Here is a 21,153-nt window from a genome sequence, read left to right on the forward strand (position 1 = left end):
TTGAATAAACGAATACAAAAAGTTGAAGAAACATTCAATCTCTCTTTTGATGATTATCATGTTAAAAAAGTTGAAAAATGTTTTGATCAAAAACCAATTCTTAATGAATCAAATGATGAGTCTGAAAGTTTTAATTCATCTGATTTTGATTATGACTTAATTTTTGGTATTCTAGATAGGGCTGCTGATGCTGAAGTTAATGTCGAAGATAGTTAAACTCCTGAATTTTTGAACCATTCTGATAATTCGATAATCACATCTGATATTACTGCTAATGGAGAAAGTATGATAGATGCACAAGTGGACGAGGAGCACTTGAATATACCCTCTAATGTTGAGGGGGAGATTCTTTCGAGGGGGGAGAAGAACAGTATGGATGTTGTTGTCGAGGGGAGCATCATAATGATACTCATGTTAAGGGGGAGTATAATGATGTTAACATGACGAATTATGGACAAATTAATAATTCTCATGATTTGAATGATAATATTTCTGTTGTAGGATATAAGAATGTTGAAGTGTTTGAAGATGCACACTTGTTGTGGATACGGATGAACCGAAGAGGTAGGACTGCTAGGTGTCAAGTGAAGTCTTCAACACACTCTATGATCCTAGTTGACATATAATATCACATATATGTAACAAATTAGTCTATAAACAACTAATAAACAAGTCAAGACACCCTAGGACATGCTAAACACCTTTATCAAATGTTATTAGCCTCTAGGATTGCATCTAAGTGTTTGTAGGGGAAGCTATTGTGTGTAGGGCTCAAGGAAAACTCCACCATGAGTTTCACGGCCCTAATGATCCAAGTAAATGAGTTTACGGTTGTAAAATCATGAGTTTATGGCTGTAAGCTCATACTTATGTTACCATTTGATGTTTGATGCTCTATAAGGCCTTAAGAAGCATTCCTACTTAATGGCTTGGTTTATGGAAGAGTTTAGGGCATAATATAACTCCTTTTAGGATTTTATGGCACTGGGACCATATCCCTTGGAGATTACGATCGTAATCTCCCTTGGGAGGGTGTTTGTGGTGTTTCAAGTCCTTAATTTAACTAGGAACTAAACTAGGCTATTGTACAAGGCTTTAGAAGAGTTTATAGCACCATTTGGCACTATTGTTTGGAGTTCACGGCCCTGGAACTTCTTTGGCCGTGAACACCTTACTCTTGGTGTTCTAATGGTGTTTTCTAGTCCTAAACTCATTAGGTTACATGTCTAAACTAGTCATTTCGCTTAAGGAAGGATTTTAGGGTGTTTGGGCACCTAAAAATGGAGTTCACGGCCCAAGAACATCCTTGGCCGTGAACTCACTTCTAGTCTTTGTTTCTTAATTATTTTGTGGTCTAAACATGTCATGGTAGTTCCTAGGTTGAGTTCCAAGGCTTGGAGAGACATTGGGCACACTTTGACCCTTATAAAAGAGTTTACTCCCCAAGGTGTTCTTGGGCGGTAAACTCTAAGATCTTATTTTTTTCCTATGATTTCTAGTGCATTAAGCATATAAAAAGCTTTAAAACAACACTAGATAGAAGTACTCACTTTCCGGAATGAAAGTCCGAAGATCCTTGAGATAGAATTCGACTTTTCTTTAGTTGGAAATGGAACTAATGAATAAATATGGCTCAGATTTCTATATATAGTCCTGGGATTTTTGGCAGAAAATATTTTATTCCCGAAATGAACTCTAATATCATAGAGTTTTGGAATAACAGTGTTGCACAAAACCCTAGTGCATCCACTCTCCTGATATCTCCTTAAATGTAAATCATGAAAAACTATCAAACTTATACCCAAAAGTCTGGAACTTAACTGTAACTGTTCTAACTTCTATTGACTTGATATGGTTTGTATAGAATGGAAATTTCGGGTTGCCACAGGTATCTTAGCGGCAGAGGGGTAGGTTTTGTTTTGGATTTAGGAGGTCTTGTTTGGATTCAGGTGTCCATGGAGAAGGCTATCGGTTTTGGTACGAGATCCTTTTAGTGGTGCTTTTCGGGTTATGGGTTTCGAGCTATGTGTGGTTGAGGAGCGATATCAAGGGTGAAATCTAATTTAGGCGGGGGAGAAGTGTAACATCCAAAATTTTAGGCTTTAATCGCATGGTTGAATTCTTGAGGTTTATGGAGTCACTCGACGAGTTGGGAGTCCAACTCGCCAAGTAGGGTCGAGTTGTTGTGTGGGATTTAATGAATGGACTCGATGAGTCGGGAGGCAAACTCATCGCATTGGTGTTGGACAGAGAAACCCTAATTTCCCGCGGTTGGGTCCTATATAAGCGAACTTATGCCCCCATTTCTGCCACATCAGTTACCCTACACCCCTAAGAGCAAACTTTAACTACTATTTGAGCTAGAGAGTGAGAGAGAAGCTCAGATTGTACTTCTTGTGCATCATTTGAGGAAGAGGATGAGGTTATCAAGCAAGGAGCTGGAGGTGAATCTGTTGGATCCAATGATTTACTATCCAGAGCTCCTGAGGAAGGTATGAAGTCTTCACCTTTCTTCTTATTTTGGATAGATCTCATATCTATGGAGTTTTAGGGCCTTTTGCCATCTTTTGTTTGGGTTTTTGAGTAGCAGGAGTTATCAAAGTGTCTAGACCTCAAATCTGGACCTTGTGAGGTCCTTAGAGTCTAGGTGTCCCAACTTTATTCAACCATAGGAGGGTTTTTGGGCTTAATCACTCATGAAGGACATGTATTAGCATTTTTGGAGAAATAACATCATGCATGAACGTAAAGATCGAAGCTTTACATGACTATTGAGCTTTGAGATGGCATATCTAGTGTTTGGAGTGATAGATCTATTTTAAATCACTTGAATGAGCTTTGGGTCTGAATGAACTCGTCGAGTTAGTGAGCCGACTCGACGAGTTGGTTAGGGTTTGTCGCGAAAAGATGAATCATGCGATGGATCGGCGCGTTGGAGGTCAACTCGACGAGCTGAGCTGTACCTTCATGAGACTTTTGAGGATGTGAGTGGACTCGACGAGTTGCATGAGTGCACTCGACGAGTTGGGTCAAATATAGGCTGTTGACTCGAGTTTAACTTCTATTGACTCTAGGGTTTGATCAACATGAGTAAAGGAGACCATGGAGGGGTAAAATGGTCTTTTAACCAATTCAAGAGTTAGAGAGAGAAAGAATAGTCGTCAATTATTAGGGTCGTGTAAAAGAGTATTAATTAGAGATATTCATCCCTTTTGTTAGGCGGAGGCTAGCTCGAGATTCGGGTGCGAGGTTATTTACTTGTTGCTTGTTAGGTGAGTCTTCTTACTATACATACCTAGAGTAGTAATTAGAGCTGTGTGATAGAGTATCTTATATGTTGTTTTTGTACTGTGATATACTGCATTATTTCTATGTGATTTATGCTATGTATTATTCAGCGTTTATAGAGTTAGGATCGTAAGGTCCACAGAGTTAGGACCAGAAGGTCCATAGAGTTAGGACCGGAGGGTCCACTAGAATTATGTGACTGGAGGGTCCCACTGAGACACATTGACCAGAGGGTCATACAGAGTTATAGCCTTGTGTGTCTAATTTGTTGTATGTGGTGTTTTAGGGAACTCACTAAGCTTCGTGCTTACCGTGTTATGTATTTTTTGTTTCAGGTTTTTCTTAGGATCGTGGGAAAGCACCGACTTGATTGTACACACCAGTGGAAGAGTTATGTTTTTGAGGATCCTAGATTTTTAACTGAATAATTGTGGAGTTGAAAGTGTAAATTAAATTAATGAGATGTATATGAAATGTGTTACAAGGATTAAGTGATCTAAAATGAAAATCTTGTTTTGAAAATTTACGGTGTTACACTTCCAATATCAAAGCGATTGAGAATTGGCCAGCACCAAAGACGCCCACATAAATCCATCAATTCTTGGGCCTCTTTGGCTACTATCGCAGGTTTGTCCAGAATTTCTCTAGGATTGCTAAGCCTCTAACCACCCTAACTAAGATAGGTGTACCTTTTTGTTGGGGAGAAAAGCAAGACACTACATTCCAAACGTTAAAGCAGGCCCTATGCAGCGCACCTATCATGTCTCTACCTGAAGGGACGGAGGACTTCGTAGTCTAATGTGATGCATCCAATCAGGGCCTAGGCTCCGTGCTCATGCAACGAGGAAAGGTTATTGCTTAGGAATTAAGGAAACTAAAAGCACATGAAGTCAACTATACAACTCACGATTTGGAGTTCGGATCAGTGGTCTTCGCATTAAAGATATGGAGACATTATCTCTATGGAACCAAGTGCACTGTCTTCACTGACCATGAAAGCCTACAACACATTTTCAACCAAAAGGAGTTGAAAATGAGGCAACAACGATGGGTAGAGCTATTCAGTTATTATGAGTGCGAAATACGCTACCATCATGGCAAAGCTAGTGTAGTGGCAGATGCCCTCAGCCAGAAGGAGTACTCAAATTGTAGGATGAAGGCACTGACATTGACCATCCATTCCTATTTATCCGTGCAAACCAGAGAGGCTCAGCTGGAAGCCTTAAAACCAGAGAACATGTAGGATGAAGCCCTGAGGGGAATGGAAAAGAAGTTAGAGATTAAGGGAGTCGGAGTGTATTATTTTATGGAGTGGATCTGGACCCCAAAGTTACGTGGTTATAGGTAGGTTGTCATAAACAAAGCTCACAAGACTAGATACTTCGTTCACTCAGGTTTGGATAATATGTACTTGGATCTCAAGAAGTTACATTGATGGCCAAATATGAAAGCAGAGATCGCTACCTTCGTTGGCAAGTGCCTAACTTGCGCTAAGGTGAAGGCCGAATATCAAAAGCCCTCAGGTTTGCTTCAGCAGCCGGAAATACCTGAGTGGAAGTGGGAGAGGATTACTATGTATTTTATCATTAAATTCCCAAATCTTTGAGTGGGTACGATACTATATGGGTAATTGTTGATCGATTAACCAAATCCACCCACTTCCTGCCAATCAAAGAAACGTTCATGATGGAAAGACTTAGATGAATCTACATCCAAGAGATAGTTTGTCTGCACGGTGTGCCTGTGTCCATTATCTCCGATTGGGATAGCAGATTCACCTCGAGATTTCGATAGTCACTGCAGAAAGCTCTTGGAACTAAGTTGGATAAGAGCACAGCTTACCATCCACAAACATATGGGTAGAGTGAGAGGACCATTCATACCTTGGAAGACATGTTGAGAGCATGTGTCATAGATTTCGGTAAGTCGTGGGACACCGAATTGCCCTTGGTTGAATTCTCCTACAACAAAAATTATAACACCAGTATCAAGGTTGCGCTGTTTGAAGCTCTGTATGGCCGTAAGTGTAGATCCCCTCTGTACTGGGCTGAGGTGGGCGACACATAGCTAGTCAAGGGGCAATTTCCCAACTACACTCTTACAGGCCCTGAATTCATTCGCGAAAGCAAAGAAAAGATCGTACAAATTTGGGAACGACTAAAGGCTTCGAGAGACAGACAAAATAGCTACGCCGATAAGAGACAAAATCCTTTGGAATTCTAGGTTAGTGATCGTGTTCCATTGAAGGTCTCACCTTGGAAAGGCATGATACGCTTTGGAAACCATGGAAAACTGAATCCGAGATACATAGCACCATTCAAGATCTGTGCTAGGATCGGTCCAGTAGCATACAAACTTCATTTACCACAAGAGCTTAGCAATATTCATCCTATCTTCCACATGTCGAATCTTAAAAAGTGTTTATCCGATGAAACCCTTGTGATCCCTCTCGACAAGATCGAGATCAACGAGAACCTTAACTTCGTGGAAGACCTAGTCAAAATCATGGATCGAGAGATCAAACAAAAAAACAAAGTCGCATACCAATAGTGAAGGATCATTGGAATGCCAAGCAGGGATCTGAATTCAATTGGGGGCGCGAAAATCAGATGAAACAGAAATATCCACATCTCTTTCTGAGCCCATGATTGGTATTCTATGTTTGAATTTCGGGAGGATTCCGTCTAACAGGGGGATGACGTGACAACCCAAAACATTTCCTATTATGTTGAACCAAACCCCGTTAATAAAATTTGAATTTTATTGGATTTCTCTCAAATTCCTTGGTTTGGAAAAAAATTATTATTACGTTATATATATATATATATATATATATATATATATATACACACACACACACACACACACACACACTAGATTATATACGAGTCGAAACCAAAAATCATGCAAAAAGCCAAAAGAATGTAAAAATCTAACAATTTTCTGCTTAAGTGGTGTACAGTCGTATAGTTGTGTACAACCGTATATGTGTTTACGATCGCACACATATGTTCAGTCGTAAAACTTTTTGTGGTTGGTGCTAGGAGGACCCCACCACCGACCATACCCCAGACAATAAATACGGGACAACGACCTCCATTTGAATCTTCTTGGCCGAAAACTCTCTTATTCTCTCTCTAGAACCCCTAACCATAAACACCTCTTTTCTTCCGAAAATCATCAAAAATTGTCATTTGGGGTCGATTTGGAGCATCTGCAACATGTTTTCTTCGAAATCAAGCATGCTTGTTCTAGAGTTTACGGTTTTACACACTTCAAATCTGCAAGGGCCGTAAACCCTTCAAAGAGGAGTTAACGGCCGTAAACCGTTCACGGCTGTAAACTGTCTGTTCTGTCACAAACCACTCTTCATGGTTGTAAACCCGTATTCATGGCCATACACACCTCCTAAGTAGTGAAAAACTTGTTTCCTCGATTCAATCAAGTCTCATATTCCATTAAGTGCCACATAAAACAACTCGAGGATCTTTGTTTCAAGTTCGACTCTTTCACACAACAAACAGTGAGTTCATACCCCTACGTTTTTATGATTTTTAATCGTTTTCAGTGGGGAATACAAGCCAAACACAAATGATTTTGTGAAACAAAACAAAATGGATTTCAACAAGTTTAAAACTTGTGCAATTGATAGAGTTCAACAATTTTCACAATATATATATATATATATATATATATATATACACATATATATATATATATATATATATATATATATATATGTATATATATATATATATATATATATATATAGATATTTTATCCCTTTTGTACTATGCGGAGCATAAGGGACATTTTCAAATCATAATTGCATAGTTTTCAGAACAATTCTCGAACCAAGTACAGTCAAACTATTATGGGTATAGTTTGGGGAAAACATTGCAGAACTTTACTAAATCAGATTTCATACATTGAAAATCAAATAAACTATGATGGATTTAGTTTATGGTACTCATTACTAAGTTCAGATAACAAGAGTATAACACTAAGTAATTATTTAAGTATAATTATTCATTCTCTTCAAAGTATACAGACGGTTTGAATTACAAAAACACGATACAGAACTACACGTAAACTATATAATCCAGGATTGTGAGACGTCTCTTCATTTGTACCCTTCGGGGTACTGGTAAAATCCTCAACATTTAGTATAACCAGAGCCTCCTGGAGGGAGAGCGTGAGATTTGTAAATAGATCCATTCGAGACTGAAAATCCCACACCTAAACTGCTAGCTACAGTTAGGTAGGCATGCCTGGGGTGACAAATATCATATCGTACAGCGCCTGAAGAAACGTTGTTGAGGTCACTAGTCATATCAAGCATGGTTATACGAACTCACAATAGTATAAACAAACCTTTGTTTACAGGATTTCATTCTTCATTAGTTTTATTTTAATTAATAAAAGTACCATACATTATACAGGACGATTCCAGGGATACATTATTTGGTTTTATTTTGGATAATAAAACTAATATACATACTATACTTTACTGGTGGTAGTTAGGGTTTTCAAACAAAACGTATTATACATTGCTGGTGGTAGCCAGGATTTTCAAACAGAACATACTATACTTTAGTGGTGGTAGCTAGGGTTTTTCAAACAAAGCATACTATACATACCGTAACAACCAAACATGTTAGAAAATATTGGATTTTATTGGAGAACATGCTTACATTTTGCAAAATTCAATGACTAGTTTTCACTATAAAACATTCTTATGAACTCACCAGCTTTATGCTGATACGATTTTCAAACCCGCTTGCATTCTCAGGAAATCCGTAGACAGATACTTCTACAACATTTTTAGAAGACGGAGCATATATCGACACATCTTTTATATTCTATTATACTTTTGATATATACAAACAATGAAACAAACAGATGTAAATATTCATATTATATTGTAATGGTTGTGTTTACTTTGATCACTATGATGCAATTAATGTGATACTACACATGGCGTCCTCCACCCCCAAATGTTTCCGCCGTTTCTGGTTTGGAGGTGTGACAAATAGTCTCCCACTTGGATAAGTCTAATAACTATAGCTGCCAATGCATCTTTAAAATCCGATTAGCAATCGTAGCTTTCAAAAGCCGCTGTCGAACTCTCACCTAGTCTGTAACGCGTCCCTTAGATAAGGGATCATATATTCCTCTGTTCTTCAAGATATCAAGATATCATGCGGACAAATACACGGAAAATAGTCATACTTATTTTCCTGCAATTTGTTTCCCGATTTCCGATTTGCCTAACATAGAACATAACTGAACACATCAATTTAGTTCTAGCTGGGCCCGACACATAATTCAAAACAAATCATCGAGGGCCCAAGATATTGCTTTTAATCATCTTAGGATAAAAGGAACCTATAAACTTCGACATTATATGATTATACTAACTAGTCGTTAAATCATGCACATCGATACGTTTTATAGCAGCAAGTTACTGATGCGTTTTCATATCATCAATGCACAACCAACTCGTAGTCAACAACTCATATATCTTGGTTTGAAGACTATATGATATTATTGTCTCACAATCACTCGTGATAAATTCCATGAAGGGATTCAGGTGAGCTTGGGTTTAATCCAATGCTCAAATCTTATTTCAGGACTACTCATGAACGTTGTAGCATACTTTTGCTATGTACAACACCTTAGACAATCTACAAGCCAATTCGTGACAGTCAAACCTCATAACCTACTTTCAAAGTATAATCAACTATCGATAGTTTAAATAATCTTATTATTCTGGAAATCAAAACATGCAAAAGCGAAACAATAGTAAATAATTGACAAAAGACAGTAACTTTACTTTTAAATAAAACTCCTTTTATTCAATCATCAAATGTACATTTTAGCTATTACAAGTTTCCAAATATTTATCTAACCACTAAAACTAATATCACCCATTAACCCAATGCCCATTGCATGCTCTAAGAACCTAAACCTACTTAGTCCCTTCGTAAGGGGATTTGTTGGGTTGTCCTCTGACGATATCCTCTTTACAATGAGGTGTTCTTCTTCTACTTGATGTATTACAAAGTGGTACTTTTTGTCGTAATGCCTGGATTTACCATGATCTCTCAGTTCCTTGGTTAAGGCAACCACCCCTTCATTATCGCAGATAATCTCCATAGGCTCCTTTATGGATGGCACAACTCCAAGGTCTCCGATGAAGTTCTTCAACCATATCTCCTCTTTCAATTCTTCATTAGCTGCAATATAATCTGATTCACATGTTGAATCAGCTACAGTCTCTTGCTTGGAACTTTTCCATAATACCGCCTCTCCATTTAAGGTAAACACCCAACCCGACTGAGAGCGCATATTATCTGTATCGGTCTGAAAACCGGCATCACAATACCTTGTCACTCTCAAGTCATCACTCCCACCGAGGGTAAGAACCCATTCCTTAGTCCTACACAAGTACTTAAGAATGTTCTTTACTATATTCCAATAAGCTTTAACATGATTCCCTTGATATCTGTGGACCATGCTCAACGCAAAGGCCACATCCGGGCGAGTACAAGTCATAGAATACATGATCAAGCCAGTTGCGGAACCGTATGGTACTCGACTTATCTCTATTATCTCAGCCTCTATACTCGGACTCTGAGTCTTACTCATTTAGGTATTGCTTTGGATAGGTAAGACACCTTTCTTTGAGTTCATCATGCTAAAATGCTTCAACACCTTGTCCAACTAGGTACTTTTACTAAGACCTATTAGTCTTTTACACCTATTTCTCAATATCCTTATCCGTAGAATATAGGCAGCTTCTCCAAGGTCCTTCATAGTGAAACATTTCCTAATCCAGGACTTAATTTCCTGCAAGGTTGGAATGTTGTTTCCGATGAGAAGAATGTCATCCACATACAACAACAAAAATCTAACTATACTCCCACTGGCTTCGACATATACACATGACTCATCCTCGCTTCTCGAAAATCCAAATTCTATGAATTTCTCATCGAAACAAAGATTTCATCCGCGAGATGCTTGTTTCAATCCATAAATGGATTTTTCAAGCTTGCACACTCTATTAGGGTACTTTGCATTAACAAAACCCTCTGGATGACTCATGTATGTATCTTCAGCCAACATTCCGTTTAGGGAAGCGGTTTTGACATCCATTTGCCATATTTCAAAGTCATGAAATGTAGCTATGGCAATCATAACCCTTATAGATTTAATCTTCATTACTGGTGAGAAGATCTCATCATAGTCAACTCCCTGAGTCTGAGTAAATCCCTTAGCAACTAGTCGTGCCTTATATCTGTATATATTCCCATCCATGTCGGTATTCTTCTTGAAGATCCATTTACACCCAACTATCTTACGACCCGTTACATTTTCAACCAAGTTCCAAATGTGATTATCATACATAGACTGAATCTTGATGTCCATTGCCTCTTTCAATTAGCAGACTCGGGGCCTGCCATGGCTTCCTTGTAGTTTTTAGGTTCATCCAAATTTATCAATGTAGTATCACTGATAAATGTATCGCCTTCAACTGTCATATGAAAATGATATAACACAGGTGGAGCACTAACTCTACCGGAACATCTTAGAGGTACGGATTCGTCAATCGGTTCAATAGGATTTTCCTCCTCGGTTTAGTGCTAGTGTTTGAGGTTCCTTCATCACTTATCTCTTGAAGCTCTTCAAGGTCAATTTTCCTCCCACTTTCCTCTTGGAATATGAGTTCTCTCTCGCGAAAGACTCTTATCCTCGCAACGAAGATAACGTTGTTACTCGATCTATATAAGAGATTTCCAAAGGACTTCTGCGGGTAGCCGATGAAAATAAATCGCTCACTACGATGTCCGAGCTTGTCGTGAGTCTCTCGTCTTAAGAAAGCGTTGCAACCCCAAACCTTGATGTGATTCAACGAGAGAACCTTATATGTCCACATCTCGTGAGGTGTTTTGGCAACCTTCTTAGTAGGGACTAGATTTAGAATACAAGCGGTAGTCACTAAGTCATACCCCCAGAATGAGATAGGCAACGAAGCTCAACTCATCATGGAAAAAACCATGTCCAACAAGGTTCGACTACGCCTCTCAGCCACACCATTCAACTGCGGTGTCCCAGGTGGCGTTAACTGTGAAAAAATTCCACATTCACTAAGATAGTCTAGGAACTCGATAATAAAATACTCACCACCTCGATCGGATTGGAGCATCTTTATCTTCCTGCACAATTGATTCTCTACTTATTGCTTAAACTCTTTGTAGTTTTCAAAGGTTTCGGACTTGTGCTTGATTAAGTAGATATAACCATATCTGTTGTAATCATTAGTAAAAGTCACATAGAAGCGGTTAGCATCCCTTGTGGTGGTTCTGATGAGTCCAGACACATCAGTGTGTATGAGATCCAACAAACCTTCACCCGTTTCACAAGTACCAGTAAAGGGTGACTTGGTCATCTTTCTAAGTAAACAAGATTCGCAAGTGGCATCCGACTTCAAGTCGAATGACTCCGAAATTCCATCCTTTTGGAGTTGGGCTATGCGCTTCTTGTTGACATGTTCAAGAAGACAATGCCACAAGCATGCCTTGTCCAAAACATTGGATGAATCAATATTCAACACATTATTTCCTAGGTTATCTACAACCATCATAGTTTCATAGATACCATTACAAGGTAATGCTTCAAAATAAAATGTACTATTATAATATGCATTAATACAACCAATTTCATTATTAAAGGAAAAGGTAAAACCTTGTTTATACAAACTATGAAAGGAAATAATATTTCTCGCCATTTTCAACGAGTAACAAAAATTATTCAATTCTAATTCTAACCCACTACTAGGAAATAAAGAATAAACTCCAATCATGGTGACAGGCGACATTTTCCTATTCCCCGTGATTAATTTTATCTTTCCGTGCACCACGTCCCTACTTATTTTTAGTACCTATAAATTAGAACAAATGTGAACTTCACAACCTGTATCAAGGACCCAAGAATTAACATGTGATGAGTTATTAGAAAGAATAGTGTAAATACCTGAAAGGCGGGCTGTATTTTCCCATCGTTAATGTCTTGCAAGTATTTGGGGAAGCTTCATTCCAATGCCCTTTTTCATAACAGTGGAAGCACTCTGGTTCCTTTGGATTGGTAGATGGATTAGCAGAACCAGCTTTGGTCCCACTGGAAGAGGATCCATCAATAGAATTTTCCTTGTGGATCTTAGAAGGGGCCTTCCTCTTCTTCCCTTTCACATGTCCAATTTCCATAATAAGGGCAGCAACAGTAGGAGTAGATATAACCGACTTGCCTTTCAAGTTGCTTTATGCAGTTCTTAGAAGGCCTTGAAGCTTGCTAAGAGTGACCTCCTCCTTGTTCATATGATAGGTCATACTAAAATGATCATAACAAGAAGGCAACGAATGTAGGATGATGTCAAGGGCTAAGTCTTCATCGAAGTTCACATTTAACTTTAGCAAGTGGTCCACATATCTCTACATATTTTGCAAGTGGTCAGTGATGGACTCTCCATCCTTCATTTTGGTTGTGATCATGGAGGTGGTGATCTCATGCCTCTCCTATCGAGCACTTTGATGGTACCTTTCCATCAATAGTGGTCATTTCGAAGGGAAAGAAGTTCTCATAGGACTTTCGAAGCTCAACAGTCATGGTAGCAATCATAATACATGACATCTTTGTTGTGTCCCTCTCATGAACCCCGTATTCCTCGATTTGTTTGGGAGTAGTAGGTTGTTAATCAATCTCCTTCATCTCTTTATCGAGGAAATATTCTTTATCCTCATAGCGAAGGGTCATACAAATGTTTCTGATCCAATCATTAAAGTTTGACCCATCGAAGATAGTTCTCCCAACCAAGTTCATTATAGAGAATGAGCTAGAAGGGTTGGATCCTGAATCATTGTTTGGGATAGACATCTGAAAAGAAGGAAGTGTTGGATTAATGTCTAAGTCCATAACTATAATTGGTAAGACTTGACCCGACCCGGCATGGTCCATTTGGGTTGCATGGCATCATGCACTTGGATAGACTAAAATGAGAGAAATAACACTTAAGGTTTGTTAATATATTATAAGTTCTAATATATTAATAAGGTTATTTAATTAGTATTGATCTAGAATTAATTTGGAATTAATTAAGTGATCAAAAGGAGACTAATTAAATATATGGGTTGATTGTGTAAATCATTCATTCTTATATATGTGGGCTTGTGATCCAAGATTCCTTATGTTGGACTAAGTCCATGGGGTGACCCATGGATACTCCATGGAGGTTAAAATTCGTGGAGCATAAGGAATAGGTAAAGTCATGAGTTACATGGTGTAACCCTAATAGCCACCATATAAAACAAACCCATGGCTCAAGAAATCGGTAATATATGTATGTGTATGAGGGCTAGACGATTTCATGAAGTGTCCTAATTTCTCTCTAAGTTATTCCAAGTGCTTATGGTGTTGTGTGAACCATTTTAGGTGTCACACTTGGGGCACTAGGCACTCAAGCTTCATGAAGACAAGCACTATCAAAGAGGTATGTATTCTATCTTGTTATATCCATTATTTTGTATGCTAGATTAGGATAATACCTTGGATGTTCATATTTGCATGTATAATAGAGAAAACAAAGATCCAAGGTATTTAGGGTTGCATGTACACTTAGGAGTGTTAGAATGCTCATAACCCAATAGTGGTATCAGAGCCTAGGCTTGTTTTCTTGTTATACCTGCAATAGAAGCTGAAAAATCGAGTTTTGATGCTGTCAGCCCAGCTGACTCGCCGAGTCCATGAAGGGACTCGACGAGTCCAAGGCAAAATGCATCCAACTTGCCGAGTTGTGTTCATGCACTCGACGAGTTGGACCCCAGACAGCATACTTTCGAGGTTTTTGGCTAGAAATGGACTAGGAACATTACCCTAAGTTGTTTTTGAACTTATAAACTTGTTTTTTTGATGTGGTAATGTTCATGCTAATCCATTTTCAAAGATAATTGTCAATAGATTCATGTTTTGTATTAGTTTAAAGGTTAGACTAATTACATGAAAAAGTTTGATTTGAATTATCTTGTTCTTATGAGTTTCTTAGATTAATAGAAAAGTTGAATGAAATAGTTGTTTTCAATCCATTTTAATCTAAGAGTTGAGTATAAAATGTGTTTGTGTAACTTATCCTCAAGTTACATGAAGAGTCACATTAAAGACTCATAAAACTCATAAAGTTAGCAAAGGTTACAAAAATGAAGAGTCTAGTTCTAATTAATTGGAGTTATGACTCCATAATTTGTCCTCAAGTTATGGAGGACCAAGAGTCTCTTCATTAAATAAATATAAAAAAAATAATGTAACCTTAATTAATTTCATAAGTTATAAAATAAAGAAAAAGTTAATTCTTTATTAGTTTAAAGTCTTCCATAATTTGTCCTCAAGTTATGGAACTTGAAGAGTTTTTGGATTAAAACTACTTTAAATACATAAGTTATGGAATTAATTAGTTTTGAATAGTTTCAAAATTTGCCCTCAAGATTTGGAATTTGTAAAGTTTTCTCTTATGAATACTTTAATCCAAGTTAGCCCTTAGAATTTTAAAAAGGTTAAAATTCAACCCTTATACTTTATAATATTATAAGTTAATAATATTTATATGTATAAGAGTAAAGTCGGTCTTACCGCTAGTACGCCTCATTCACGAAGCCGGTCTATAAGGTGGGTATAAGGTTGTTGCCTATAAAATGGCAACTTAATGGGTGTCCACTCTCACCTACCGCTTGCTTGACTGGTGGAGGGTCGTTAGCTGAACGGGTTTGACAGGACTATAATTCTCCCTTCATTAAAAGTATTAATGATAAATACTAAGTAACTAAACTCTTAATAATTCCCAATCTTAGTTACTTAGGAAAATGTGAATAAGGTGCTAATCCATGAAATTACACTTTGCACTTTGTTTAAGTCGGTTAGTGGAGCGTGTGTGGTTAACCGACACACTAACTCGTATTTAACAAGGTAGGCAAAGGGTAACTTAATGTTTATCATAGTATTGATGGAGCGTGTGTGGTTAACCGGCACATCGATTGAGGGATAAACACTTAAGGGTACCCAGTAATTTGCATGGTTACTTCACACCTTGTTTTGTGATCCTCGGCATCCCAGTTACAAAACCTGAAGGGCACACTCGGGATTGAAACATGCCATTGAACAGTTCAATGAATCTCAAAAGATCTAGGAGTTTCAAAACCAATTAAAACCTAATAATACATTTCGTTTATCTTGGTGGAAATTGGTGAATCGTCATTCACCTACCTTCAAATTGTTTTATAGCTTGGATTACGACATACCTCTTCTAAGTTATAAAATAGTTTGTTGGGTCCTAGCCTTAATATTTTCATATTGGGTGTCATATTAAGGACTCAAAGATCAACTATCTTGAATATCTCCCAAAACATGTCTGTTTTAGACATTTATGATCTTCCCAAATCTCTTGAAACAAGCTTTCCTAAATGAAGAAGATGTCCCATGGATATCATACTTCTTTCTCCTCCTCCAATTATTCTCCCTAACCCACAAGTTCTTGAAAAGTTTAAGATCACTCAAGCCCTAATGGCAAGGCAAGGTCTAGGTGTGATCACATCTTGGAGATGTAGTCACATGTTGACAAGCCGGGAGAGTTGGGTGTCAAAGTCTTGAGAAAGTTGGTGGTTCAATCACTTTCTAAGTCACATAGTGAGTTCCTTTGGGACACCTATGAAATAGACTATGACAAGACCCTTAATGATCTTATCTATTGTTAAGATCAACTTCCTGAAACTTTATGGACATTGACAATGGTGACACTGGAAATACAGAAAAAGCATTCTCTTCCAGATGGAAAGGGATCGGCCATAGTCAACTCGGTTGACCAAATGGTAAAGAGAAAAAGTCTAAGTCTGTGATAGTCTCGTGTACCATTATCAAAGGGTCCATATGTTTATATTGCCAAAGGAAGGGGCATTGGTTGCGAAGCTGCCTGATTTACCTAAGGATGTTAAAGTCAATAAGATTGACTCTACTTCAGGTAAAAGTCCACTAATCTAACTCTGTTAAGTTTCTATTCTGAGATTCCTGATACATGATGTGACTGGGTCACATGGTAATGTTTTAAGAATCAAAGAAAAGTAAAGGAACTTAAAGAAAGAATATGCTGAATCTGATCGCATAGATGGATTTCTATCGCGTAGTTTGAAAAATCGGATTCTTGAGCTACTTCTTACGAGTTATGAGATATTGCTTAGGAATAGATAACAACAAGTTTTCATATGGATTGTAAGGATAAGTTTTTCCGCATAGTTTTAAAATAAAAGAAATTTTTTTTGATTTTATTTATTTTAAAATATCCTTACAATGACATTTGAGGAAAAATTGTTGCTTATATGATTCCATTAATAGCAAGAGTGGAAATATGTAATTGATTCCTTCATTTGTGGTAATGTCTAAATTTACCAAATAAGGAAAGATTCTCATCACCCAAGTTTCAGTTGGACCGAAACTTGGAATCATGCAAGTTGTATAACATGATGAATCAGAACTTTCAAGTATTGGAAAAATTAAGACTAATTACTTATTCACATGGATGTGTGAGTAAAGTAATGGACTAAGGGATCGAGTATACATTCTTGTGCACTGGTCAAGTCGATCACAAAAGATTGATAAGACTATTCGTCATAGTTTACTAAAGCTTAGTAAATATGATTATACTTATAAGCGTAAGTGTAACTCTGAGACATTGGAAAAGGTTCCAATGCATGGCAGAGCGAATAAGAAGAATCAAATTAGGCAGAAGGATAAAAGTTTCTCAAATCTGAAAAGATGGGAGAGTACTTTAGTATCAGCTTTGTGATCATCTTAATGATTAAGAATCCATATCAAAATTAGTTCTCTAAGGAAGTCTTAGTGCATTCTTATGACTAAGAAGAAAGGATCTTGAATTGTTGAAATGGTTAAATCAAGAAGATGAGTCATACTTCGTTCCAATACAAGTCTTAGAGTCGTACTCCAAGATTGTAATTTGAGTGACATGTCTTAAAGAAGGTTTAAAACACTTATCAAATGTAAGAGTAAAAGTTTTCTACTCTTGTACATTTGAAATTGGTAAGTTGTGATGTTTTGGATAAAACAAAGACCAACTAAGGCCAATTGTGTGAAGTGTTTGTCTTGATTAGAATCCGCACTATCTCTTGGATATTTGACAAGGGAGTCTTATAGGTCAAGAGGATAGTGGGAGTCTTAAAGGTCTTGAAATTCTCAAGAACTAATCAAGAATGAAACCTGAAGTTCTTCACTAGCACACGACTTGAGGTTTATAACCTATCGTGTTGACATATTCTGTGCCCATTCTAGTTAAAGTTGGCTTTGCATATGAGTTCTTAGAGTTCTCAATGTGTTGCACAACAACTTGGAAGCAATGGTAGGCCCTTGAGCTGCCAGGTAGCAAGAAATTAAGATTGAGTTCAATCCATATGGTTTTGGATTTGTCATTATCCTTGTCTTGTGATTATGGTTTTGACAAATTCATATGGGTAGGAACTCATACACCAATAAATCTAAGTGTCATAAGGTTTCTCTCTGATTCATGAAAATGATGGTGAGGAAACACTTCCACTAAGTAGATTTTAGCTAGATAGCAATTGGGATATTTGCATTCTCAAAGTCGTTAGTGGAGCGTGTGTGGTTTACCGACACACTAACTTGGACTTGTGAGAAGTGGCAAAAAGGTCTAACCATTATGATTACGGCATCCCTCTTCATAATTGTTTAGACACACAAGTGTGCTATCTAAGGGAAGGTGTATGTTTTTTGATAAAGTCTTATCAAAACAATCTAGTATCAGAAATCTAAACTTTGGTAAGAAAGTCAATAAAGTATTGATTTCTAGAAGTCCAGCTGTTTTTTGAGTACATGTCAAAGCTAGTGGGAGCATAAATCATCATGTTAGTGGGAGCATGATAATTATGATAAAGATTGCAAGTTAGCAATGTTAATTATAGAAAAACAAAATGTTTCAATTGGGAAAAGTTGTTTTGCTATAATTAAGGGAGAGGAAATTATACTTCATCTCAAATCTATAAGCTTAGATCGTGAGGTTTTAATCATTTAGTCAAGAATATATATGAATTTCATGTTGGAATGGCTCAACATAAGGAAATTCTGTATATGGGTCCATTATTTGCGTTCTAAAATTTGATTATGATTACGGCATCCCTTTTCATAATCTGAATTATGAGAACTTGGCAAATAGAAATGGAAATGTTATAGCAAAAGACTGGTTTAGTCTTTATGTGAGACATCATGAATCGTGTCCTATAAGCTTCGGATATAGGATCGATTACATGTGCTATATTCATCCTTTCTAAAAATTTCCAAATGTCTAGGGCATTAAGAAGGGAAAAGGTTTAGAACTGGATATGACTAAAAGGATTAAACAATTATCGAGGACAATCTAAGGTTTACCAAAGATTGGTTACTCAAGGATAGTTGGAAGTATAGTGATAATTCAGGAAGGACTGTATTGACATAATCTGTAAGGAGGCAACTCTTGTTCAGAAGTGATAGTCAAAATGGAATCTGGAAATGTTTCAAAGTTAGAATTTTTCCAATCTGTTTAAGATTAGGAAACTTAATGCAAGAAGGATGTTTCTAAGGAGCTGATCTCCTTTGGAATACTCTGTAATGATTGTTGCCAAGTCTTTCTGACTTTGTGCATAATCATTACAAGAGGATCAATGCATATAAGTTTAGAATCTAACAGATTTCAGTAAATGACATGAATTTGGAATTCTTGCATTTGCAGTAAGGATTTGGGAGTGTGAAAAGAGAATCGTTGAAGTTATGTTCAATTGATCTAGTTCACAAAGTAAAGATCATAGACAAACATAGTATGCATACTTGGTGTATGGCATGACTAGTGTTTAGAAAACATAGTGTGCATGCTTGGAGCATGGGACAACTATTGTTTTAAATTCAAGAATAATGTTGATAGCTGAAACAGTATACAATGAATAATGTGTAATCATATGGTGATAAATAAAAAGTGTTTTATTTATATTCATAAGTTCTGAGACCATATTGGATTCAATTATTATTGTGTTTCATTTTGCATGTTTTGACTTCCCGAATAAACTAGGTTATTCTTCCGGAATGACTAAGTTATTCAAACCATCCACAGTCGGTCATATGTTGGAAGTATATATGAATCAAGACTGTCATGGGTTGGCTTGTAGAGGTCTAAGTTGTTGGACAAATGGCTACAACACTCATGAGTACTCATAAGTTCTGAGTATTGGATTCAACCCGCGCTCATTGGAATCACTTCATGGATTTTTATCACGAGTGATCATGAGACGATAATATCTTATATTCTTCAAACCTAGAGATATGAGTTGTTACTATGAGTTGATAGTACATTGATTACACGAAACGCATTGGTAACTCGATGTTATAAAACGTGTCTTTGTGTATGATTCAACAAGTAGTAGAACAAGCCATATGAGTCGAAGTTTATCCATTCCTTTTACCTTCGGGATAAAAGCGATATCTGTGGGCCCCTCGATGATTTGATGATGACAAATGGAAGTGCTCGGCCGGGCCAGGACTGATTTGATTTGTTCAATTAGTCAGTCGTCATAAATCAGAAATCGGGAAACAACAAATGGACAGAGAGAATGATTATAATCCATGTCTCAGTCCATATGATATCTAGAATGGAGGAATATATGATCCCTTATCTAATGGACAAGTCATTGACAAGATCAGAGTTCATCTACAAGGTCAGAGTTCGACAGAAGCTTTTGAGAGCTACGATTGCCGGTTGGTTCCTGAAGTCATACGCAATAATAGTTTTGGACTTATCCAAGTGGGAGACTGTTGGATTAATGTCTAAGTCCATAACTATAATTGGTAAGACTTGACCCGACCCGGCATGGTCCATTTGGGTTGCATGGCATCATGCACTTGGATAGACTAAAATGAGAGAAATAACACTTAAGGTTTGTTAATATATTATAAGTTCTAATATATTAATAAGGTTATTTAATTAGTATTGATCTAGAATTAATTTGGAATTAATTAAGTGATCAAAAGGAGACTAATTAAATATATGGGTTGATTGTGTAAATCATTCATTCTTATATATGTGGGCTTGTGATCCAAGATTCCTTATGTTGGACTAAGTCCATGGGGTGACCCATGGATACTCCATGGAGGTTAAAATTCGTGGAGCATAAGGAATAGGTAAAGTCATGAGTTACATGGTGTAACCCTAATAGCCACCATATAAAAGAAACCCATGGCTCAAGAAATCGGTAATATATGTATGTGTATGAGGGCTAGACGATTTCATGAAGTGTCCTAATTTCTCTCTAAGTTATTCCAAGTGCTTATGGTGTTGTGTGAACCATTTGAGGTGTCACACTTGGGGCACTAGGCACTCAAGCTTCATGAAGACAAGCACTATCAAAGAGGTATGTATTCTATCTTGTTATATCCATTATTTTGTATGCTAGATTAGGATAATACCTTGGATGTTCATATTTGCATGTATAATAGAGAAAACAAAGATCCAAGGTATTTAGGGTTGCATGTACACTTAGGAGTGTTAGAATGCTCATAACCCAACAGGAAGAACAAAGTTTATATTAGATAAGACTCCTTAATATAACACCAAAATGAAATAATAAGGCTAGGACCCAACACAATATTTTACAATTCGGAAGAGGGATGCCGTAATTCGATCACAAAATATTTGAAGGTAGATAAATGACGATTTACCAATTTCCACCAAGAAAAACGAAATCGATTCGTAAGTTTTAATCGGATTGAAATTCC

The sequence above is a fragment of the Lactuca saligna genome, chromosome 9 (genome assembly GCF_052625555.1).
Source record: "Lactuca saligna cultivar CGN05327 chromosome 9, ASM5262555v1, whole genome shotgun sequence".
NCBI classification, from domain to species: domain Eukaryota; kingdom Viridiplantae; phylum Streptophyta; class Magnoliopsida; order Asterales; family Asteraceae; genus Lactuca; species Lactuca saligna.